Source organism: Chrysemys picta, chromosome 6 (genome assembly GCF_011386835.1).
Source record: "Chrysemys picta bellii isolate R12L10 chromosome 6, ASM1138683v2, whole genome shotgun sequence".
NCBI classification, from domain to species: Eukaryota; Metazoa; Chordata; order Testudines; family Emydidae; genus Chrysemys; species Chrysemys picta.
This window is the reverse complement of record NC_088796.1, coordinates 30488936-30515044: the sequence shown is the minus strand read 5'-3', so window position 1 is coordinate 30515044 and position 26109 is coordinate 30488936. Positions and strand designations below refer to the sequence as shown.

Here is a 26109-nt window from a genome sequence, read left to right as displayed (position 1 = left end):
TTGCAGTGGCCTGTTTATCTCATGAGTAGGAAACAGAGATCAAGTCATTTTTTCAGTTGTTAGAAGTAATTTTTTTTTAATCCTTCTCTGCTCACCCATCAATCCAAGGATACAGTAGTTGACAATATTTGAATGCACTTGCAGCTAGTACAGCGTTTAGAACTCATGGTTTTCTCTTTGAGCTGCTTATTGCAGCTATTCATTCTTCACTGTACTATAATTTAAAGGGATACGATCAACTTTATTTTTTGTTACTGACATTTAAAATAAATAAATGTTCTGATAAGGCGCCTCAAATTGTTGTCCTGATTTTTTTAAAATATTGTTAATATGGGTTTTCTGGTTCCCTGCTGATATTTATAAGGATTTTCTCAGCAAAGGAGAAAGTAACTGACACTGAAGTTTATAGATATACAGGCTTAAATATATTGAAATTGGCTCAGATCTTCCCCATGAGCTCACTGTGGGATCAGGACCACTAATTGTACACAATAGGCTATCAACGCACAGAGTAATCAAGCTAAAAAATTCGAGAAATATAATATTTTTTCTCATTTCTTTCAGTTATAGTAATCTCAGGCGTTACTTAGAGTAGGTACAAAAATTTCAGGCAGAAATATGATTTTCAAGTTCATAGTATCCCTTAAATTCTGTGGTCTAGTAGGCTGTAACAGGAGTGGCCTAGAGGTACAGTAAAAGCAGCATCAGATAAACCATGTCAGATTTTAGAAAACCTCATAAACTTTATATACTTTGGATTTGGGATATAAAATGCACCTGAAAGCTGACAATACTCTTCTGTTTATGTTTAGTGATTCAGCTGATTTTGTGATGCACCTACTAAGCAGGGGACAACAACTCTCATTACCTCCCACTTCACTGCACTTCTTTTTTTCCCTAGCCAGGTAAGGGGAAGGGTCCTGAACCAGGAAGTGGCCGGGTTCTGTTGGAAAGCAGCAGCCACATGGCAAGCCAGGAGCTGCAGCAAAGTCAGGCAGAGAGGAACCCCCAGTAACTGTATGCAGAGCCACATGGGGAACAGGCTATGACTGCCAGACAAAACACCTGGGTGTAGGGAATTATCAGGGAGCAGCAGCAGCTGGGCAGGGAGCCTGTGCAAAGGGACTCCAATGAGAGACACTAACAGATCCTGGCCTAAAGAGCCTTGATTCAGTCAGCTTGTCTCAGGACACAAACATTTACCACTTCTGCTCACTTTGAATTGTGACTGTTTAAGGGTATTTGCAACCTGGCCCTTTCTTGCCAACCCTAGTAAAATACCCTTTCACTTAGCCACCTGTCTTAGAGGTTACTGGGACCCACCAGGGCTAGCACCTTCAAGATTTAGCTGCTAAAGCACCTCCAGCACTTGTCTTCAAGTCGTAGTACACCTGGTAGTACACATAGGCATCTCTGGGGTTTGGTCTGCTCCAGCACTGAGCAACCTCAATAATTACAGTTTGGAAAAGATGGGCTCAATCTTGGCAACTCTAGCAGGGGCCCTTGCTAACGTAAACACCCTAGTTGCATGAGTAACAGCTGCTCTCTTCAGTAGTGAGTCCAGGTCAAAAGTGGCATATTGGCATTTTCCCTATAGATTATGATTATGTTGGAGGACTTTTTATTAATAGACAGCTTACTGACCACCTCAGTTATAAGGAGACCAATATATCCTTGAAAATATTCTGTAGGTAAAAATCCTTCACTGGCAGGTGGATGATCTAGGTGACCTAAAAGAAAAGCCCTTTAACAGCTCTAATTTCTGTGGTTCTCCCCTTGGCAGTAAGAGCTGTGTGCAGAGAAAGAGCCATCCCCAAATATTGCAAATTTCCTAATTTAATATAACTCAAGGCACAGCCTGGTCTCAGTGACCAGGATGTGGGCAGTCAGGTCTAGTACTTAGAGCAGGCATCAGAGGCTAGAGGCCAGAGCCAGGTTACTCAGAGTGAGGCAAGGCAGGAGCAGGGCTAGGAACAAGCAGGCACTATCACAGCCATGGACAAAAGCTTTGAATAGCCACTGAAGTAGTGCTAGTGCTGCTACTGCTGCTGCTTCTGGGCTTAAGAGCTGGTCTGCTGACTCTTCCAACCAATCTGGTGGTGTAGCCAATAAGGCAGCCAACTACAGGCCAGCTGCACTCATGAGGTTGCCTGGAGAATGGGTCTGCTTCCTGACACCTGGCTATTCACAGTCTTGATATTTTGAGCTACATTCAGCCCTCATGAAAGCAGATGCATTTCTGTGGAAACCTATTATTATTTGTCTTTGGATATCACCTAGATGTCCTAAGTAGAGATCAGGGCCCTACTGCGCTAGACACTGTACACACACATAATGAAAAGACAGTTCCTGCTCCATGATCTAATTCACTGTTGTTGCACCAGCTACATTTGGCTATTGGTCTCTAGTTTCATGTGTTTGGTTTTTTATTTAAATAAAATTTGATTTTGTTTTTAGTTGTATATGTTTGGATTTTTCTATAACTATATTAGTGTTCAGAGTCTGGATTATGCACATCATCTAAATTAATGATTTTTTTTTAATTGTGTTGATAAAGTCACATAATGCACATAGCCTTAGAGGAGATGGTGCGAAAATACAGATATGGCCCATTTCAAACAAACAGATGAAAGTTGAGGCAGTAGATATTTAGTAGCTCGGTCCGTCTGCCACCAGCCATCTGTAATCAGGAGAATGTCTGGTTTTTGTCAGTTAGTAAAAGGAAGCACAGCAGGATTTAGGAGCTGTTGAAGTACCAAAAAGAAAGGACACACCACACACCATTCATGTCAGATCTGTTATTTGATCCAGGTTCCCTTATCCTTTGCATCTGGTAAATGAACACTTCATACTGTTTAGTATCAGATAGTACCTAGTTTACTGAAGCAGAACAATATGCCTATTGGGGAACTACTCAACTATAATAACTTTAGGATGCAAGAAAACACCTTAAAAGTACAGTCCTACTATAGCCTTTTAAATATTATATAGAAGTAAAATGGGAAGCAGATATATATGAAAATAATATACTGCACCTCTATTGTAGTGACATCCATCTGTGTATCTCATAGCACTCACAAGCATTCATGAATTAGTATTGGGGTAGCCATGTTAGTCAGTATCCACAAAAACAACAAGGAGTCCGGTGGCACCTTAAAGACTAACAGATTTATTTGGGCATAAGCTTTCGTGGGTAAAAAAACACTTCTTCAGAGGCAGGGAGTGAAAATTACAGATGCAGGCATTATATACTGGCACATGAAGAGAAGGGAGTTACCTCACAAGTGGAGAACCAGCGTTGATAGGGCCAATTTGATCAGGGTGGATGTAGTCCACTACCAATAATTGATGAGAAGGTGTCAATTCCAGGGGAGGCAAAGCTGCTTTTGTAGTGAGCCAGCCACTCCCAGTCCCTATTCAAGCCCAAATTAATGGTGTTAAATTTGAAAATGAATTTTAGTTCTGCAGTTTCTCTTTGAAGTCTGTTTCTGAAGGTTTTTTCGTTGCAGGATGGCTACTTTTAAATCTGTTATAGAATGCCCAGGGAGACTGAAGTATTCTCCTACTGGCTTTTGTATGTTACCATTCCTGATGTCCAATTTGTGTCCATTTATTCTTTTACGTAGAGACTGTCCGGTTTGGCCAATGTATATGGCAGAGGGGCATTGCTGACACATGATGGCATATATCACATTAGTAGACGTGCAGGTGAATGAACCCCTGATGGTGTGGCGGATGTGGTTGGGTCCTCTGATGATGTCGCTAGAGTGGATATGGGGACAGAGTAGGCAACGAGGTTTGCTACAGGGATTGGTTCCTGGGTTAGTGTTTCTGTGGTGTGGTGTGTAGTTGCTGGTGAGTATTTGCTTCAGGTTGGGGAGCTGTCTGTGAGCAAGGACTGGCCTGCCTCCCAAGGTATGTGAGAGTGAGGGATCATTTTCCAGGATAGGTTGTAAATCGTTGATGATGTGCTGGAGAGGTTTTAGTTGGAGGCCGTATGTGATGGCCAGTGGTGTTCTGTTATTTTCCTTCACACAGGATTACTGTGTGATTTCCTCCAAGGGGACCTGCATGCAATCACCCCAAATCTCAGAGCTCCATTACTGTGACATGGGACCTTAATCTTTGACAGTACCATCCACATGAACTCTGACAATCTTTTCTAAAGCAAAATCACCATACATTTGCTAGGCAGTTAGACAAATTAATTACCAAATTCAGCCTCAGTATTGTGTTCATGCTGCTTATCCACATATGTCACAGTAGTCCTTTACATATTTTTTCTTGTTTTAATAAAGTGCCATTAAGTGGCAACAGATAAATAGTTGACTATATTCCATTAATTTGGTTGTCCTTTCTCACTCATCCTCATGCAAAACCCAAACCACTCCTGTAATCTGAAAAGTGTCTAGGCTGATATACACAATATTACCCTGTCCTGGAAGGAAGGTTTGGACTAGAGTCAGTAGGCATCATGAAGAAATTACCTCCTCTATAAATAACTCTGATCCAGGTTCCTGCACATCTACCTCAGCCTCACATATAGCAGATGGTGGTACACACTTCAAATTGTTTACATGATCTTTCAATATAATGCAGCCATTTTTGCAATTGCATTGAATTTCTTTTGGTAGGAGCTACATAGTGGTTGTAGTTTAAAGTTTAAGGACTCATCCAAATACAGTAACTCCTCAGTTAACGTTGTAGTTATGTTCCTGAAAAATGTGACTTTAAGTGAAATGATGTTAAGCGAATCCATTTTCCCCATAAGAATTAATGTAAATGAGGGGGTTAGGTTCCAGGGAAATTTTTTTCACCAGACAAAAGACTATATTATACACACACACACACATAAAAAGTATAAGTTTTAAACAAATAATTTAATACTGGTACACAGCGATGATGATTGTGAAGCTTGGTTGAAGTGGAGGAGTCAGAGGGTGGGATATTTCCCTTACTGCTAAATGATGAACTAGCAATTGGCTGAGCCCTCAAGGGTTAACTCTCTCTCTACACAAGGCAGCAAGAATGGAGGGAGATGTGCGCATTTCCCTTAAGTGCACTGCCCTGTTAATTAGATCAGCTTGCTGAGATGCAGCTGCTGCAAGCTCCCTCCGTCCTGAGTCCTGGTCTGTCCCCCCTGCTCTATGGAAGATGGGGTAAGCGGGGTGCAGGAGCAGGGGGAGGGGGACACCCTGACAGCTCCCCTCTTCCTTCCCTCCCCCCTACACAGCAAGCAGGAGTCTCGGGGAGCAGCTCCAAGGCAGAGGGCAGGAGCAGCACATGGCAGTGGGCAGGCAGCTGCTGCACAGGGAACTTAGGGGAGCGGGGAGTTGATGGGGGCTGCCGGTCCACCCTGGTTCCAAGCCACCACCAGCTAGCTGCAACGGGCTGCTCTTCCTGCAAGCAGTAGACAAAGCAGGCTGCTGCCAAAGGACATTAGAAGGGAGCATTACACAACTTTAAATGAGCATGTTCCCTAATTGATCAACAACGTAACAATGAAACAACGTTAACCGGGACAATTTTAAGTATTGTTCATGAGGGAATATTTTTTTATATACAAAATTCTTCTACATGACCAGAAGGGTGCATTGTCTGCACAGAATTAATTACTGAGAAATCTGAGAATATGAAAAAAAAACCATGTACCAATGTCTGGGTGGATGTTAGCTAAATACGTATTTCAGTGTTGAAATACTGGCACAAGAAAGCCTTCTTTTGACAGAGTATTGTAACAGTGCACACCCTCATGTGGAAAGCATTCTTTACACCCTATTCATCAAATGGAAATGCCTCCACTGACGCACTAGAGTTGCAAACAGAAAAAAGTTTAAGAGCCTCACACAAGAAAACGGACCCTACAAGTATATGGTACTGCTGAGATTCCTGTTGATCTCATGTTGCAACCAGTTGATTTCTTCACCATCTGGTGCTACTACTCTTGATCAGGTTAATGGTGACTGGATCCTGACATACTAAAGGGAGAAGGCCACTTCCAGTCTGCTCCTGGGGTGCAGGTCAAGAAGAATGCAAAATACTATCAGTTGTTCTATATCAATAGAATTTGGAATGGGCATCCTGCCTAAAAACCCACTGATTCCAAACAGTGTCCTGCGATCAAGGCTATTGTAAGTTGAATTTGAGGAGCTCAAATATAAGTGAATGAGTTGGCATCCCAGATGTTCTGCTAAAACTGGCATGCTATCGTCACGCTGGTACTGTTGCGAGAGTGTGCATTGGTTCATGGCTTCCCCCCCATTTTTACACAATCCTGGAAGTGCAGCAGGGGTGCATTCTTGCTCCAGCATTATTCTGCCAGGTTATTGACTGGATATTAGGATTTGTCACTCCACACGTCGGAATCAAGTTTTGTCAAGGAGTATTTACTGATCAAGACTTCACTGACAATGCTGCCCTGCTTGTGAAGACGTCAGAGAATTTTAGCCCTACCCTCCAAGGTTTCCAAGATGCTGCTGGCACTACGTGGTTGAATGTCTCATGGCAGAAGATCAAAGTCCAGAATCTCAGAGTTGGGCCACCAGACCCCCTGGTGCAAAAGGGGTCAAGTATGATGGAAAGCATTAATGAGTTAATCTACCTAAGTTGTAAGCAGAGTTCAAATGGTCATAGCCACCTGGATGTTCCTCAAGGAATAGGTCTCAACACCTCCTGCATGAAGTCCATGTCTTGCTTACAGATGTAAAAACATTTTCGTGCTGAGACAAAGTTCAGGATCTGTCAGGCCTGTGAACTACCTGTATTGCTATATGGGTCAGAAACCTGGACTTTCTTATAGCGAGACTTGGAGCAGCTAAAGGTATTCCATATGCACTGTCAGCAACAAATCTTGAGCATAAAGTGCAAAATGTCACAATGTCACAGAGTTTTGGCCTTCCTGTAGTTGCTCACATTCAAAAGCAGCATTCATGGTCTTCAGTCATGTCACCAGGATGGACAAAAATGCCCCAGTACATCATGCTCTCAAATTCTTCATTGATGTGTGAAGGGTACATGCCCAGATCTACATGGCCAGATCTACCAGGCCGACCCAGAGATTTCTGGATTCATAGGATTGAAACAGATCTGGGAATTTTGCTACACAGTGCTTGGTTCATCTCCATCAACTGCGGACACTATGTCTGGCCCAATGGTCCTCAGTAGACTGTGAATGTTTGATGATGATAATAATAAAATGTAGGTGAAGATTCTTCTCCAGTGAAGTCAAGGTGCTGCAATGCAACATTTTACAAAAATGAAAACAGCATACATTCATCGTGGTTTCAAGGAAACAGAAAGGGAGACAGAAAACATGCACATTTCACATGGAAAGCAGGTAGTTTCATCAATAAGAAATGAGAATGTACATAAGATGTCATGTTTGATGGATAATTTACTCATGAATGCCCACAAGATTCATTAGCTGGATAGCTAATGTGTTGCTATGTAGCTGAAACTTGTATCATGTAATTATACTTGCCGAAAGACTTTGTGGAGCTTAACGCACAATAGATACAGTTGTTTCATGGGCAAATTGAATTGGGAGCTGATGCCCTTTTAATTCTTATTAGTGCTTTTTTTTGTATGTGACATATTTTAGAGACAACTGATATCCAACACACAGCTGCTTTCAATTGCCTTAACAATTGAAGTTTTGCTCTTAGCTCAGCCTTTCAAAACTTTATTTTCTTTTCTTTAATTAACAAACCAAAAGGAAATTCAGCTAGGAATAAGGAAACTCTTTCATGTGCCACACCAAACTATCATGTTTATTTGCCAAGAACAGATCCAGTGCAAAGGCCATTTCTCAAGAAATCAAGACCCTACCATGAGTATCCCCGCACTAGAAAATAGCCCACTAGTATATTGGGAAATAACAAGCCTTTCTGAGGGCAGGTCAAAACTATGGGGCTAAGTCGACCTAAGTTACGCAACTCAAGCTACATGAATAATGTAGCTGGAGTCGACGTACCTTAGGTCGACTTATTGTGGTCTCTACACCACGCTGGGTCGACAGGAGAAACTCTCCCATCAACTTACCTTATGCTTCTCATTCTGGCAGAGTATGGGAGTCGATGGGAGAGCGATCGGTGGTCGATGTAGCAGGTCTTCACTAGACCCGCTAAATCGACCCCCGGTGGACCTATCACCCCGTGTCAATCCCCCAGTAAGTGGAGAAAGCCCTGACTGTCCTAGTAATGTTCAATTGAACCACTGCAAAAATGTTTTACAGATACACAGTTCAGATTTAAAGTCTTTTATATAGACAAAGAACATAGGCTGACAGGTGGGCAAATTTAAAAAAAACAAAATCTCTAAGGCATAATTCTTGCTCTGGTACAATTAGTTTGTAGGCTACATTTGTTTAACTACTATCTACCTTGTTTACAGTTTCTTCTACAAAAGGTGTTAAATATTTCTATTCTATTTGTCAAGGGGAAGCTTTGACTCAGGACAAAATTGCAGATATGACTGTATTTTTTAAAGGTTAAACCCAGTAGAAACATTTGGTTTACATTTATTACAAAGGACATCATTGGTGTTTAGCAATAGCTGCATTAATTAAACTGCTACCTGACGGTATGATGGTATCCCACTAAGTAGGGATATGGTATATAGCCAAGCTTGTATTTCAGTATCTAGACAACTGAAAATGCAAGTTCTCTGGACAATATAAACTTAGAGATCTATATTCTATTATTCAGTCTTTCCTTTCCCGAGACATCAGAGTACCCATGTTAATATAGTATATTTGCTCACAATTTATATTAAGAGTATGGTTTATGAATATTTTATAAATGATTGATACATAATTATGTTAGAAACATGTTATATGTGTTATAGATGGCTGTAGGCATGGAGAAGGGGTTATGTATGGTTATAATCAACCTGTTGGATTCCAACAATCTTTAAATGATTATTCATTTATTAAAACCTGTTAATCAGCATTTGTTGAATCTTTCTGAACTATTTATAAATGTACCATTAATATAATTATAAAGTATTTTATCTTTCACATTCCTGTTACTTCTGAGTATTGATTAGTCTGGAAAGATCAAAAGATCAAAAGCAATTAGAAGGTTGAGTCATCATTGAAAAGTAATCAAATATTATACATCAGTTCCTATCTATTTAAGGTACTTATATGGCCCATTACACTGCTCCTCAGCCAAAATGCTTCTGAAATAAATGTAGTCAAACTTTACTAATTCTGGGTCGCTGAGAACGAAAATGATGCTTAAAATTGTTGATTGGCTCTAGTTTTCAAGATATGCTATTGGGTCAGTATATACGACCCTTGACTTGGGAATGGCGGAAGATATATGCTGCAACACTTGTGCAACAAATCTTCGCCAGTGGTTGAACAGGAAAAGGAAATCTATGCCTTTTGCAGTGCCAATGATTTGGAGAGAGCCAACAGATCATACCAGCAATTGTTACTTCTGCATGGTGCCTCCAGTTGGGAAAGGTGTGTCAAAGAAGAAAAAGTGAACTGTGCATTATCCAAACATTCCATCAGCTATACGCCCAGTACCCCACGGAGAAGGACTGCCGGTTCCTGATGCACCAGAATCATTCTCACTTGAGTCAGACGAGGAAGAGGAAGAGGATGAAACTTCTGGTCCTGAACCATCAATGTCACAGGACCCACATTTTCTCCCATCCTCCTCCTCTGAACCACACCTCATAACACAAGGTGAACTGAATGACCTTGTCAGGGATTTGGAACTATCCAAGAGTAAGGCAGAGCTGTTGGGCTCCAGACTACAGCAGTGGAATCTCCTGGCAGGTGATGTTAGGGTTTCCATGTTCCGTGACCGTCAAAAGGATCTTGTCCCATTCTTCTTCATGGAAGGTGATCTTGTAGCCTGCAACAACATCGATGGTGTGATGGCAGCCCTCAACATCGTTCACGATCCAGATGAGTAGAGACTGTTCATTGATTCATCGAAGATGAGTCTTAAAGCTGTTTTACTGCATAATGGCAATGTTTTGCCATCAATTCCACTTGGTCATGCAGTCCATATGAAGGAAACCTATGACAACATGAAACAACTTTTGAGGTGCATAAACTATGACCAACCTCAGTGGCAGGTCTGTGGCGATTTGAAGGTTGTTGCTCTCTTGCTTGGTCTGCAGACTGGATACACAAAGTACTGCTGTTTTCTCTGCGAATGGGATAGTCGTGCAAGAGATTCCCACTACATCAAGAAAGATTGGCCACTCCGACAGTCATTGGAGCCTGGCAGGAAAAGTGTTCAGCATCCACCACTTGTTGAATCAAGGAAGATTTTGTTACCACCCTTACACATCAAGCTGGGTCTGATGAAGAACTTTGTCAAGGCCATTGTCAAAACACAGGCAGCTTTCAAGTACCTCCGTGGAAAATTTCTAAGATTAAGTGAAGCTAAGATAAAGGAAGGTGTCTTTGTTGGTCCTCAGATTCGTGAACTTCTTCGAGATGATGCATTTGACCATGCACTGCGTGGCAAGGAAAAGATGGCATGGAAAGCCTTCCAGTTAGTGGCAATAAATTTTCTTGGAAACAACAAGGCAGACAACTACAGGTTGTTGGTGGAAAACCTCCTAAAGGCATACAAAAGCCTTGGTTGCAACATGTCACTAAAGATACATTTTTTGCACTCTCATCTAGATTTTTTTCCACCGAACTGCGGAGCAGTAAGCGACGAGCATGGCGAGCGATTTCACCAGGACATTGCAACAATGGAGAAACGCTATCAGGGCAAATGGAGCCCATCAATGCTTGCAGACTATTGCTGGACAGTGACAAGAGATGCTCCATTTAATGAATACAAGAGAGAAGCCAAGAAGCGCCGAGTAGACACTGAATAGGACTAAACTATGTACATAATAGTATTTTGCCTTTTGTTTCATAATAAATTTTATTTATATAACCCTTTTGCTGATTTTTAAAGTGTTACATAAACAGGAGAGGTGAAATATTATCATGTAAAGCAACCATAAACACATGAAAAGACCTAGGTTTACAATTTATGATTAAAACTCTACTATCTACACAATATACATAGACATAAAATGTAAAAACTTAAATATCTTAGAAACTGTAGCCAATCAGTTGTTTTAATTGTCATATTTGAATTCAGCACATCAAAATACATAATAGCACATTTTATCTCTGAAGCAGACAACTTCTCAAAAATTGTAGACCAGTGTTATCAGAGTATCTTGGCACCTAAAAGCTTCAATGTATTAATCTGTAGAATGCTCATGATATAGGGAAGTGCTATCATCCCCATTTTACAGATAGGGACCTAAGACATGCAGAGGCTAAATGACTTGACCAAGGTCACATAAGAAGTCTGTGACAGAGCAGGGAATTGAACCCATTTCCCCCATCCCCAAATTGTACTTTAGCACCCTACCGGACCATCCTTCACTCTCTCCCTAAAAGCTTTAAGAACCAACTCTCTTGTTCTTCAGATTTACAGTCTTTCTTCAACCTATTTTTAAATCTTCCATTACCCGCAGTAGTCCAGAAAATCTGGTATCTCAGGGGTATCCTTTGTGTGTCTCATTATATCTATCACATCTCTAAGGATCTTACCACTGTGGTATCTTAGCACCAGGCAAAATTAAAGGGGCCAAGTCCAGAAGGGCCTGAGATCTCACAACCTTCTCCATTCACCTTTACAAAAATAAATTGTATCTTACATTTCCCTCCTTCTCTCACAGTGCTTTCTTTACTCCTAATTTCTCCTCTTCCCCAGTGGCAAGGCCTTATTAATGAGACAGATCCTAGGTTTGCAATTGAATGTGATTAAGCCTGGATTCATTTTGACCTTCTCATGTAATTTGTTCCATAGCCATAAACCTGTCTCTATAATGCTTTGGTCCCAGTACCCAAGAAAATCTTATTCTGGGCCTCTCTGGCTGTGAAGTATTGGCCTTTTGGTGGGTCATGGATGGACAAGTGTGTCTACCTGCAGCCTGATCCCAGCCCATCAAGGACCTTTTAAGTGAGGGATATGATTCTAAACTACCTTGCACCCTCAACAGTCATTTACACTTGTGAAAAGTGAGTGTCAGATGTTACCATTGTAAGTTAGTAGCTTGTTACACCCCATGTGCCCAACAGTGCACAAGACTTAAAGCAGTAGCGAATCTGGCTTCAGAACTTTAAATTCAGCCCAGATGTGAATGAAGGAGCCAGTGCCTGATTGACTCTGCCTTTAGCTGTTTCTTATATAAAATGATTAAACTCCTTCCATAAGGAATTGAAATCTTTCAGGTTATCATTAATTCTCTTTGTTAATATACATTTAACAGTTACCTCTGCCATCTCTAGATATCAGTCCTTGATTATAGTATCTGCATGTGTTTTAACAAAAGAAACAGTAATGGATAGTCATCTTCTACAGATTCTGAATGTCACCTTCAGTAAAGAGAAATCATGCAGCATAAACAAATGTTCCAGCGGGGTCAATCTCAGATTTTTTTTCAGGTTTTATATATATAGAGAGAGAATTATAAAAATGTTGGGACAGGACCAAGTGATGTGGGTGAGGCTACCATTCAGCCAATCCTCAAGCAGGGATTATTCCTAGGCAGTCCACCCCAAACATGTGGAAAGGGCTGTTCAATCAATGCATTTTGTTAAGTATTTAGATATACACCAGTTTAAATTTCTCTTTCTTCATTGCTTCATTTCTGAAATCAAGTTTCTAGACCCTGAATAAAAACTCCCCATCCCATTTTATCCTAAGAACTATCCTAAGACACTAAAATACCAGAGTTTCTGTAGCAATGACTAAATCTGAGATAGATCGATAATCTACAACTAGCTGCATAAGAGTTGCTAGATTTACGAATTTACCTTATTGTAGAAAGTCAGTTTTTGCTTAGGTAAACAAATTACATGATGAAAAGGGCTACTTTGTATTGTACAAGTTGTTTCTTAAGTGGATTGTAAGACATTTTAGAGACACAAGCAAAGCAATATTTTTAGTTTCTTTATAAAATATTAACCTAAAATAATAAAAACCCAAGAATCAAATTTACCCCTGTTGTAACTCCACTAAAGCCAATAAAGTTACACTAGGGGTGAGTTTGGACCCAGATGTCTAGGTTATGACCAAATGTCTAAAAATCCTTTTTGTTTGTTTTCCTTATGAGATACTGGGACATGATGTTACTGTTATTTCACATCAGAGTAATTGAAATGTTTTATGGTAGTGGAGGAGGTCAAAAAGGAGAGGTGAAAGGAAGTACTTTGAAAGAAAGTGGAAGCTCAGAAATTTAATATCTCCAGAGCTTGGTCTGATCAGAGGGAGGGTGGCCACGAAATCTTTTGATGGATGATTGTGTTTTTTAATAACTTACTGACTTTAAAAATAGGAATCTCTTTATCCCAAGCTTCTATACATTAAAAACAGTGATGGTGAGAAAGGGTAAAAGAGAAACAACAACAACAACCACAAAACACCTCCTGAAAACGATGTCAGTCACTTGCCTCTGTTGTGTTTCATCACTGTAAGGCTGATGAGGGAAGACTGTATATTCTCTATAAGGAAAATACCTCTGGAACAAACAGAGCTCAAAGTTGTAAGGTTGGCTGGAGATTCTCCTCTCCCTCCCTTGAGTACTCAGAGAATGATGGAAGCTGTAATCCCAATGTTGCTAAGAAATATAGTCTGGAGGAAGGCATGCTGGGAAAAGGTGCTACATAAATTCTGTCTTCTCCCTGATCAGTGGGAGAGCCAAGAGGGATAAGAGTCCCTACCAGAGACAAATAATCTCTTTCCATTTGAATTTAATTTTGTATTTAGAACAGGAGTACTTGTGGTACCTTAGAGACTAACAAATTTATTTGACCATAAGCTTTCGTGGGCTACAGCCCACTTCTTCGGATACATAGAATGGAACATATATTGAGGAGATATATATACACATACAGAGAGCATGAAAAGATGGGAGTTGTCTTACCAACTCTGAGAGGCCAATTAAGTAAGAGAAAAAAAACTTTTGAAGTGATAATCAAGATAGCCCAGTACAGACAGTTTGATAAGAAGTGTGAGAATACTTACATTGGGAGATAGATTCAATGTTTGTAATACTTCAGCCATTCCCAGTCTCTATTCAAGCCTAAATTGATTGTATCTAGTTTGCATATCAATTCAAGCTCAGCAGTTTCTCGTTGGAGTCTGTTTTTGAAGCTTTTCTGTTGCAAAATTGTCACCCGTAGGTCTGTCATTGAGTGACCAGACAGGTTAAAGTGTTTTCCTACTGGTTTTTGAATGTTATGGTTCTGATGTCAGATTTGTGTCCATTAATTCTTTTGTGTAGAGACTGTCCGGTTTGGCCAATGTACATGGCAGAGGGGCATTGCTGGCACATGATGGCATATATCACATTGGTAGATGTGCAGGAGAACGAGTCCCTGATGGCATGGCTGATGTGATTAGGTCCTATGATGATGTCACTTGAATAGATATGTGGACAGAGTTGGCATCGGGCTTTGTTGCAAGGATAGGTTCCTAGGTCAGTGTTTTTGTTCAGTGGTGTGTGGTTGCTGGTGAGCATTTGCTTCAGGTTGGGGGGTTGTCTGTAGGCGAGGACAGGTCTGTCTCCCAAGATCTGTGAGAGTGAGGGATCATCTTTCAGGATAGGTTGTAGATCTTTGATGATGCGCTGGAGAGGTTTTAGTTGGGGGCTGAAGGTGACAGCTAGTGGTGTTCTGTTATTTTCTTTTTCTTTAGGCACAGGAAAAAGAACCCCCTGAGAGAAGCTGTTTGTTTTAAACTTTGTCACAAAACCCCACCGAAGAGATTGTGCGTTATCTACATGCATCAGTTTAACTTAAATTCTGATTTTATTCTAATTTAGTTATAAATCGGTGCAAATGACTATGTGGACCAGGTTACTTTAGTTAAATTTAAGCCAGTTAGGAACAAGTTTAAGTTAAACTGAAATAAGCCATTTTAAAGCCAGCATTCATGCAGAGGTTTGCAACCTCTTAGCTAAAGCACTGCAGGTGTATGTAGATAGGAAGCCCTGGAAGGAAGAGCATACGTTTCCTTGAAAAGGAAACTCCATGGGTGCGGCCTTCCGGTTTGTGCTCATTGTCTAAACTGTAATGTGCCTGGGGCTGGGAATATTATTTGTATGTAAAGAGCTTTGGACACTTCAAGTGCATTGTAAATAATTAATAACAGACAGGTGTTGAAACCAGTGTGACTCAGAATTGAAAAAATGGGCAGGGATCTTGCTTCTTTGCTGGTTGTTCTACCTGAACAAGGCATTAGTTTTGACTCTGTCCTTGAATCTTACCCTTAGGAAGTAATATGAGGTCATTGAGGGGCAGAGTGATTTACTCACATGTTTGAGACTCTCCAGAGATAATTTTCCAACACAAGGATTTCTAACAAACAAACAAAAACACAAAACTCTGATACAAAGGGTCTTGGCAAAAGGAAGCCAGAAAATATTTAGCTGACATAATCCTGTGTCATTTTTAAGTTATATATAATAACAGAGATTGTTACTTGCTGGGCCTAACTCAGCCCTGATTTAAGTCCACAGGAGTCAATGGTTTTTATACCAGGCATTTTTATACTAGCCCAATGAGTTTACAGGTTATCATAGATTTGGCAGAGCCTATCCTCAGTGAAGGGCATATTCCTTTACTTGTCCAGGCTATAGTGCAACCTTTGTATGTGGAGTGGGACAGCATCTCCAAAAATTAGGACAGGAGGCAAACATTGTTTTAATCTTTCCTGGCCCACTGCTTGTAATCAAATTTTATTGAGAAGTTGGATTCTGCTAAATGAGAAAGCTGAATGTCTAATTACCAATATGGAGGTTTTCTTATTGTCACTGTAACTGGTTGGTATAAATCACGAGTCTCTAATGATTGGCAATAAAAACAAGCTTTCTAGAGTGCCCAACTGCCAGAGCTGATACATGTTTTCTTATGGCTTTAAAATATCTTGTTTTCTTTTCAGTCAATTTTACCGACACAGAGACAGGTTAATATTTTCAGATATTCTTCCTATTTGTTGCAAGTTTGCTACATTTACCAATCTCTTTATATTTATTCATTTTGAATAAGGACAATTGCAGCATGTATATCTCCTTCACTTGCTTTTGTAACACGATAGTGATGCTCTACAAGCCTTCCAGACTTTAATTTGCGTTGGAGTTCTTGCTAACCTGGTAGTAAAGAAAATTGCTGGTGATGATCAGAACCCAGTTCCGTGTCTCCTTGATAGCATTTTCCTTCAGTGTTCCACATTCACATCCCTGGATACTCTACCGCGTTGTTACAAAATTTCAAGACATCAAATTAAATATAACCCACACAAGTCAGATAAAGGGGAAGACCTTTAGGCTTTTTTGAACAATCCTGCTGCAAATACAAGATTATTCCATATAGTGTATCCTTGATTGTTTTTCCATTCCATTTTTTTAAAGGGATTGTTGCCAAGAGGTTTCCATTGCTACCCTGGGGAGACTGATCCTCATCTGTTAGATCTCTCACTCAGAGAGCTGTTCTTGCTAGTCAGTCTAAATTTTCCTTTGCTCAGTTACATCCCATTACCCCAGTTACATTTCATCTAGATTATGCAATTCTGTGATAATATTGTCACATGTGGCAAGTACAGCGTCAGAATCAGGCCCAACAACACTCCATAATCCTAGGAAAATGTAAAATAAAAACAGATGCAACTATATCGTCCTTCATCATGTTAGATTGTGCATGGTACTCACTCAATAGCAGGCTGCAATATGGTTTGAATTACTTGTGACTTGGCTCCTTTATATTTCCATGCTGTATTTTGCATTTTATTTAGCACCCAATGTGTTATGCAATCTTTATTCAGTTAAAAATACTATCATTAGGAAATATGTGTTAATACTAGCAAAAGTCTGATTCTACTCCCACTGAAGTCAATGGCAAAATACCCTTTGGGCAGGATCTTGGTCCCACCGGTTTTGACTGAAAGGCAGACTGCACTTGAGGGCTTCAAAATAAAGCTCTGTGCCCTTTTTTTATTCCAAGTAAATTGATAGATGCTGGTGGGGGAAGGGAAGAAGGAAGCTGTTCCTGTTTGACACTGGTTTATAATTTATTAGCTAATAATTCCAAAAGAGTAGAATTCTGAGGAAGCTTTGCAATAAACATTACATTGAATGGAAAATGGTATATGAATTTATGTACAAACCATAACTAAGCATTACATTTGAGCCCTAATCCAATAACTGGTCATTTAAATATGGCTGAAAATCATTTTGGGATGTTCAGACCATAAGCTCTCAGAAAGATCAGAAGGTCTCAGAAAATCCTGGTCTGGAGACCTTCCTCCAGAAAACCTCTTTCCTGTGACAGTGATGCTGCCAGAAGGTGTAACTACAGGTTTCAAAATGTGAGATGACTCAAATCCCTGAGCTGTTTGAAATAAAAAATAATAATGCAATCTGTGCAGGCAACATGGTTTGATTTATGTTGGACAGAACTGAAACCAGAGTTCCATGAAGAACAAATATTACAATTACCACATAAAGTAAGAAGTGCTATGTGTTTTCTCATTCTGCCGACCTTCCTTTTTCTCGCCTCCTCCATTCTGTTCATGCTCCGCTGTGGAAACATCACACCTATTTTAAAAATAGTTTGTAGTATGGGGAGGTAATAGTGGTAACCCTAGGAGGAGAAATAGCAGCTAGGCACAGAAGAAGAGGCCCAAACGATGGGAACAGCAGGAGCAGGTAGTGGTGCAGGGCGAAGGAACAAATGCAGATGGGTAAAGATTGAAGAGGACAAAGATCAAGAAAAGGATAGGAAAGAGGAAGGAAATTTGCGAAGGGACAGGCCCTCATGTTGGCAGAGAGGAGACTAACAAGCTCCTCTGGGCCTGTTCAACACCAATGAGGCGTGTCTGCAAGTCTTGTTCTGCCTGGGGTGGGGAAGAGCTTAAAAGGGAAAACCTGCCACAGAAAGGGGCAGCGAAAAGGAAGAAGGCTGCCCCGCCTCAGACAGCTGTGACAAGCTCACAAAGAGGGGGCAGCAAACAAGCCTCACCACTCCCAAAGCTGTATGACTCAGTCTCAGAGCAGTATGCCCCACGAGGAGGGACAGGAGGTAGACCCCATTTTAGATTAAACCCAAAGGGCTGACCTAGGAAGAATCATAGGACTGGAAGGGACCTCAAGAGGTCATCTAGTCCAGTCCCCTGCACTCATGGCAATACTAAGTATTATCTAGACCAGGGATCGGCAACCTTTGGCACGCGGCCTGTCAGGGAAATCTGCTGGCGGGCCAGGATGGTTTGTTTACCTGCAGCGTTCACAGGTTCAGCCGATCGCAGCTCCCACTGGCCACAATTCGCTGTTCCAGGCCAATGGGGGCTGTGGGAAGGATGAATATAAACAAATAACACAAGTATGTAAGGGACAAATTTAGAAAGGCCAAGGTACAAAACGAGATCAAAATAGCTAGAGACATAAAGGGTAACAAGAAAACATTCTACAAATACATTAGAAGCAAGAGGAAGACCAAGGACAGGCTAGGCCAGTTACTCAATGAGTGAGGGGGGGGAACAATAACCGAAAATGTGGAAATGGCAGAGGTGTTTAATGACTTATTTGTTTTGGTTTTCACCAAGAAGGTTGGTGGTGATTGTACCTCTAATATAGTGAATGCCAGTGAAAATGAGGTAGGATCAGAGGCTGAAATAGAGAAAGAATAAGTTAAAAATTACGTAGACAAATTAGATGTCTTCAAGTCACCAGGGCCTGATCAAATGCATCCCAGAATACTCAAGGAGCTGACTGAAGGGATATCTGAGCCATTAGCAATTATCTTTGAGAAGTCATGGAAGACGGGAGAAATTCCAGAAGACTGGAAAAGGGCAAATATAGTGCCAATCTATAAAATGGGAAATAAGGACAAACCAAGGAATTACAGACCAGTCAGCTTAATTTCTGTACCCAGAAAGATAATGGAGCAAATAATTAAGCAATCAATTTGCAAATATCTAGAAAATAATAAAGTGATAAGTAACAGTCAGCATGGATTTGTCAAGAACAAATTGTGTCAAACCAACTTGATAGCTTTCTTTCACAGAGTAACAAGCTTTGTGGATGGGGGGAAGTGGTAGATGTGGTATATCTTGACGTTAGCAAAGCTTTTGACACTGTCTTGCATGACCTTCTCATATACAAACTAGGGAAGTGCAACCTAGATGGAGCTACTATAAGGTGGGTGCAAAATTGGTTGGAAAACCATTCCCAGAAAGTAATCATCAGTGGTTTACAGTCATGCTGGAAGGGCATAACGAGTGGGGTCCCGCAGGGATCAGTTCTGGGTCTGGTTCTGTTCAATATCATCATCAGTGATTTAGATAATGGCATAGAGAGTACCCTTATAAAGTTTGCGGATGATACCAAGCTGAGAGGGGTTGCAAATGCTTGCAAAATGATCTGGACAAACTGGAGAAATGGTCTGAAGTAAATAGGATGATATTCAATAAGGACAAATGCAAAGTACTTCATTTAGGAAGGAACAATCAGTTGCACGCATACAAAATGGGAGATGACCGCCTAGGAAGAAGTACTGCAGAAAGGGATCTGAGGATCATAGTGGACCACAAGCTAAATATGAGTCAATAGTGTAACACTGTTGTAAGAAAAAGTGAACATCATTCTGGGATATATTAGCAGGAGTGTTGTAAGCAACACATGAGAAATAATTATTCCGCTCTACTCCGCGTTAATTAGGCTTCAGCAGGCGTACTGTGTCCAGTTCTAGTTGCCACACTTTAGGAAAGATGTGGACAAATTGGAGAAAATCCAGAGAAGAGCAACAAAAATGATTGAAGTTCTAGAAAACATGACTTATGAGGGAAGACTGAAAAACTTTGGTTTGTCTAATCTGGAAAAGAGAAGACTGAGAGGGGACATGATAACAGTTTTCAAGTACATAAAAGGTTGTTACACGGAGGAGGAAGAGTTGTTCTTCTTTACCTCTGAGGATAGGACAAGAAGCAATGGGCTTAAATTACAGCAAGGGAGGTTTAGGTTGGACATTAGGAAAACTTCCTATCATAGAATCATCCCTTTCTTTGGTACGCCTTCCTAGGCAGCCATTTCCCATTTTGTATGTGTGGAAATAATTGTTCCTTACAACGTGGAATACTTTGCATTTGTCAGGTTTCAGAGTAGCAGCCGTGTTAGTCTGTATCCGCAAAAAGAAGAACAGGAGGACTTGTGGCACCTTAGAGACTAACAAATTTATTAGAGCATAAGCTTTCGTGGACTATAGCCCACTTCTTCGGATGCATATAGAATGGAACATATATTGAGGAGATATATATACACACATACAGAGAGCATAAACAGGTGGGAGTTGTCTTACCACCTCTGAGAGGCCAATTAATTAAGAGAAAAAAACTTTTGAAGTGATAATCAAGCTAGCCCAGCACAGACAGACAGTTAGATAACAAGTGTGAGAATACTTACAAGGGGAGATAGATTTCAATGTTTGTAATGGCCCAACCATTCCCAGTCCTTATTCAAACCGGAGTTGATTGTGTCTAGTTTGCATATCAATTCTAGCTCAGCAGTTTCTCGTTGGAGTCTGTTTTTGAAGTTTTTCTGTTGTCATATAGCCACCCGCAGGTCTGTCATTGAATGACCAGACAGGTTAAAGTGTTCACCCACTGGTTTTTGAGTATTTTGATTCCTGATGTCAGATTTGTGTCCATTAATTCTTTTGCGTAGGACCTAATCACATCAGCCATACCATCAGGGGCTCGTTCACCTGCACATCTACCAATGTGATATATGCCATCATGTGCCAGCAATGCCCCTCTGCCATGTACATTGGCCAAACCGGACAGTCTCTACGCAAAAGAATTAATGGACACAAATCTGACATCAGGAATTCTTTTGCGTAGAGACTGTCCGGTTTGGCCAATGTACATGGCAGAGGGGCATTGCTGGCACATGATGGCATATATCACATTGGTAGATGTGCAGGTGAACGAGCCCCTGATGGTATGGCTGATGTGATTAGGTCCTACGCAAAAGAATTAATGGACACAAATCTGACATCAGAAAAACTTCAAAAACAGACTCCAACGAGAAACTGCTGAGCTAGAATTGATATGCAAACTAGACACAATCAACTCCGGTTTGAATAAGGACTGGGAATGGTTGGGCCATTACAAACATTGAAATCTATCTCCCCTTGTAAGTATTCTCACACTTGTTATCTAACTGTCTGTCTGTGCTGGGCTAGCTTGATTATCACTTCAAAAGTTTTTTTCTCTTAATTAATTGGCCTCTCAGAGGTGGTAAGACAACTCCCACCTGTTTATGCTCTCTGTATGTGTGTATATATATCTCCTCAATATATGTTCCATTCTATATGCATCCGAAGAAGTGGGCTATAGTCCACGAAAGCTTATGCTCTAATAAATTTGTTAGTCTCTAAGGTGCCACAAGTCCTCCTGTTCTTCTTTTTGCATTTGTCCTTATTGAATTTCATCCTATTTATTTCAGACCATTTCTCCAGTTTGTCCAGATCATTTTGAATTTTAATCTTGTACTCCAAAGCACGTGCAACCCCTCCCAGCTTGGTATCATCCATAAACTTTATGTCATATTTACTTCTCTTTGTTGTTCTACGGACTCCCCTCTTCCATAAGGGAGAAAAAAGGGAAGAGGATTCTTCTACTGTTTGATTGGTCTAAGAACCCCCTCGGGCATCTGCGGGGGGAGGGGAAGGAGATAAGGACCTGAAGCAGGATTTGAAGGGGATTTGAGAGGACCCTGCCTTCCACAGAAGTATAAAGGGGAAAAGAAACAAAGTGATAGTGGCATCATATAGGGATGCAGGACACATTAATTTTATGCAACAACAGTCTGACTTAAAAGCATGAGCATTTCACAGTCTCAATTTTGTCCTGAGGTTTCTATCATCCAACCTTCTAATGATACTGCAATAGTCCCAAAGTGGGAGCTATTCTCTGACAAGTGGGAAAGTACTTATTTTATTTTCAGGTGTGCTTAGCATATTCAGTATATTCATTTAATATGGGATTTATTCTCACAAATATCATTTTCTATCATCAGCACTGAAGATAAGATTCTATTTAAAATATTTTGTACTTAAAGACCCCCCCCCCCACACACACAAAATTTACATTTTAATTACTTTAATAATTGTTTTAGGAGATTGAAATCAACATTTCCCTAGACACTTTGTTAGTTCCTCTCTGGCATGTACCTTTTTCTTCTGTCCTCTCCCCCATCCCCGCTGCCCATGTGTTTTGAATAGAACCAAAGTTAAACTGGCCTTGTTTTGTATAACTTTCTGTACTGAATCTACTATATTCTCAGGCTAAGTAGAACATCTTTGTGAACCAGAATCTTACTGTTGTCAGCAGAGCTCTGTGGATAGCAATTTATTAACTGCTGCTTGAAAGCCAAGAGAGGGGGAGCTCAGCATTGTTTCTGTGGGACTTACAAGACAATAGGTAATATTTATTTTTGTAATTTCATTCAATGATTGAGTCACAGAGATAGAAAGCAGAAACTTGACTGAATCCAAAGGACTTTCCTCCATCATATTATAACATACCAAAATTTAAACTTAGAAGTACTTGCATCTAAATCATTTAATAAAACTTTTTCCTTGTAACCACAAGTTTTATACTAGTTAATCAGAATATACATGTATTTATTGTACTGTAAAGGATACACATGTAAAATACCCTGAAAACATGCATGAAATCATTTCAAGGTAACAGTAAGCTTTGGGGGGGCGAAGGTGATTTTTTAAGTCTACAGTTTCTATAGGGCAAGTACAATTAATAAAATGCATAAGAGTTAATGTGAATAATGCAACATTAAGGCTGAGAAATAAAGCACTCAAAGGTCAGGAAATTCCAAATATTAACCTTTAATTCTCCCACATTGTGTATCCTGTATATTTTATGGTAGATCATTAATAACACTATGATATATTAAGATTTACATTTAACAATGAAAACAGGAATAGAAAATAATAGGTCTGCAACTTGGCCAAGTTAACACTTTGGGAGAAATCTTAAATGTTATTGTTTCCTGAGTATGCATTGATTCAGGATGTTTTAGATCCACATCTGGATCCAAATGATGTGACTCAGACCCCTCTTGGACATAAACCTATGTGATAAACTACTTTTCTTTTTTACACTCACATAACTCAAAATGCTCAACTGATTTTACTCAAACTTTCACCTTTGGGCTGAGACCAATGATGGTAAATTCCAGACCCAAAGTAATATCTGAGAAAGTTATAATCAAATGAAAAAAAGGAATGAGGGCCTTAAGACAGAAGTTGGAACTCAGTCTGAATACAATGTATACTACCTTGTGCCTGCTATCATATGCATATATAAAAAAGGAAAATTGTAGTAGGTTTGTAGCCTTCGTGCCTGATTTTGATCTCACTGGTATATTATACCAATATAATTATTTTAACTTCAAGTGAATTACTCCTGATTTTACACTAGCCTAATGGAGATCAAAATCAGGCCCTTAGACAATGTTTGGTATGCAAGACCAACCCCTCCAAATATCCCAGCTTGTCTTTTTGAGAAGAAACGTCTGCTGTGCCGTTCTTAGTAATCTTAGCAAAAAGCTACTGCAGTAAGCTCCAATCTTCTCTTTATCTATATAAAACAACGGTATCTTTTCTGGGGCTTTATTGGTGTTTGTGGAATGCATACCTCCCATTTGGTTTAAAGCTGTAATTTTGAAATAATCTAGAGTCACACTTAGAGTGCTGTTGATATGCACGTGTGTGCGTGGATGCCTACAGACTGACACCCTATCTTTAGATGCCCATGATAATAAATGAAAAATCCAATACTGAGATAAAATCTGACATACAGTAAACAAAATACCTTACTTAATACTGACCAGGTAAGAAATATGCTGTGACAGCTGCAGACCTCCTGGAAAATGGGAATTTCCGGCTACGAAATACTGAAGGTTAGGTCTCATTGGGGCTGGGTGACTACGATTATGGTTTCAAACAGGAACAAGTTACCATGCTCATGTCATTCTCTTGCCTTTCCTTACTTTGACTAGTGGTTTTCTTTCCAGGAATAAGATATTTCTTCTACATAAGCAGGGCTTGAAGGAAAGCCAGCATAACTGGCATTGACATATTTTTATAGTTTGTTGTACTATGAATTCTGGCAGTGCTGGCTCCCAGCTCAGCACTCTCTACAAAACAGCAGTAGAAGTCAATTGAAAGTTAGAAAATTTACAATTTCCTTTCCCTGTTGCACACACAAGTAGTAGAGTAGCAGAGTCTGAAACCAGTTAAGGGGCCAGGAAGGAGGCTAGGAGGGCACAGTTTCTGGACCCAATCTGATGCCTCTTCATGTCTCCTTGCATGGCAGGCAGGCTAATTAGGACACCTGGAGCCAATTAAGAAGAAACTGCTAGAATCAATTAAGTCAGGTTAATCAGGGCACCTGGGCTTTAAAAAGGAGCTCACTTCAGTTTGTGGTACAAGTGTGAGGAGCTGGGAGCAAGGAGCTGAGACTGAGAGGGTGAGCTGCTGGAGGACTGAGGAGCACAAGTGTTATCAGACACCAGGAGGAAGGTCCTGTGGTGAGACTAAGGAAGGTGTTTGGAGGAGGCCATGGGGAAGTAGCCCAGGGAGTTGTAGCTGTCATGCAGCTGTTACAGGAGGCACTATACACAGCTGCAGTCCACAGAGCCCTGGGCTGGAACCTGGAGTAGAAGGTGGGCCCGGGTTTCCCCCAAACCTCCCAATTGACCTGGACTGTGGGTTCTTCCAGAGGGGAAAGTCTCTGGTCTGTTTCCCAACCCACATGGTGAATTGCTGAGGCAAGAAAATCCGCCAATAAGCGCAGGACCCACCAAGATAGAGGAGTTTCAGAGTAGCAGCCGTGTTAGTCTGTATCCGCAAAAAGAAGAACAGGAGGACTTGTGGCACCTTAGAGACTAACAAATTTATTAGAGCATAAGCTTTCGTGGACTACAGCCCACTTCTTCGGATGCATATAGAATGGAACATATATTGAGGAGATATATATACACACATACAGAGAGCATAAATAGGTGGGAGTTGAGGAGATAGAGGAGGAGCTTTGTCACAGTACCTTACCCAGATTTGAAGAAGAGCTCTGCATAAGCCTGAAAGCTTGTCTCTCTCACCAACAGAAATTGGCCCAATAAAAGATTACCTCACCTACCTTGTCTCTCTAATATCCGGGGACCAACATAGCTATGGCACGGCAATTTAGCATCTGACAGAACAACTTCAGTATTTATAAAGTAGGAATACCTAGAATTCCTTCCTGATCAGGGGGGATCCAGGCCTTGTCCTTCCACATCCCAGAGCCATAACAAGTATTGAAGTACTTACAGTATCAAAGTCAAACATAAATAATCTTCCCAGACCCTGGAATTAACCTCCACCTTTTATTTCTCTTTGGTATCATGGCTTTCCATCCCAGGTGATTGGCTAAAACTATGATAATTCAACAGTAACATAATATTGTAATTCACTACTTACCATTGTGCTTATCTTGCCCCACAGTTCCTGACCAAAGCCCTCTCTGTTCCCACCATGTCTTCTACAGGATGAGTGATTGGGGTAGTGAGGCAAACTGTACTAGAGTAACTTCAAGAATGGAATGATAACTCTCTCCTTGCTTTAATCAAAATCTTGCAACCTTCACACAACAATCATTGTGCAAGTGCTAACAAAGGCTTCCAGAAGAGTCATTGTTTAGCTAAGAGGAGACCCAGAGATCAAAATGGAAAGTGAGTCACTTGTTTCACTGACTGGAATGGGATTTAGGACAGAATGTACCAACGGTGACTAACTTTACTGTCACTTTTGAGTCTGTTCCCCAGAAATCAGTAATGAATGCGTCATTACTGAACTTTGCTGCTGCTGTTGGTTTTTTCTGTTATTTTCTTTAGTGCAGAAGATAACTTTGATGAACTAATCAAATTAAGAGCTTTGAATTGTTTTCCTTAGCATGTTCTGATACTATAAAAACTTCAGAAAACTCCATAAGCTCTTTTACTGTAGGAAAA

General features: G+C 40.5%; 1 long non-coding RNA gene across 1 annotated transcript in view; it reads right to left on the bottom strand.

The window, feature by feature from the left end:
* LOC135984233 (uncharacterized) overlaps window positions 1–25828 on the bottom strand; it is a 78198-nt gene extending 52370 nt beyond the window's left edge. Inside the window, exon 1 of the long non-coding RNA XR_010602159.1 lies at window positions 25580–25828. This is a non-coding gene — a long non-coding RNA (uncharacterized LOC135984233). The remainder of the gene's footprint in view (window positions 1–25579) is intronic.
* Window positions 25829–26109: the final 281 nt, after the last annotated feature.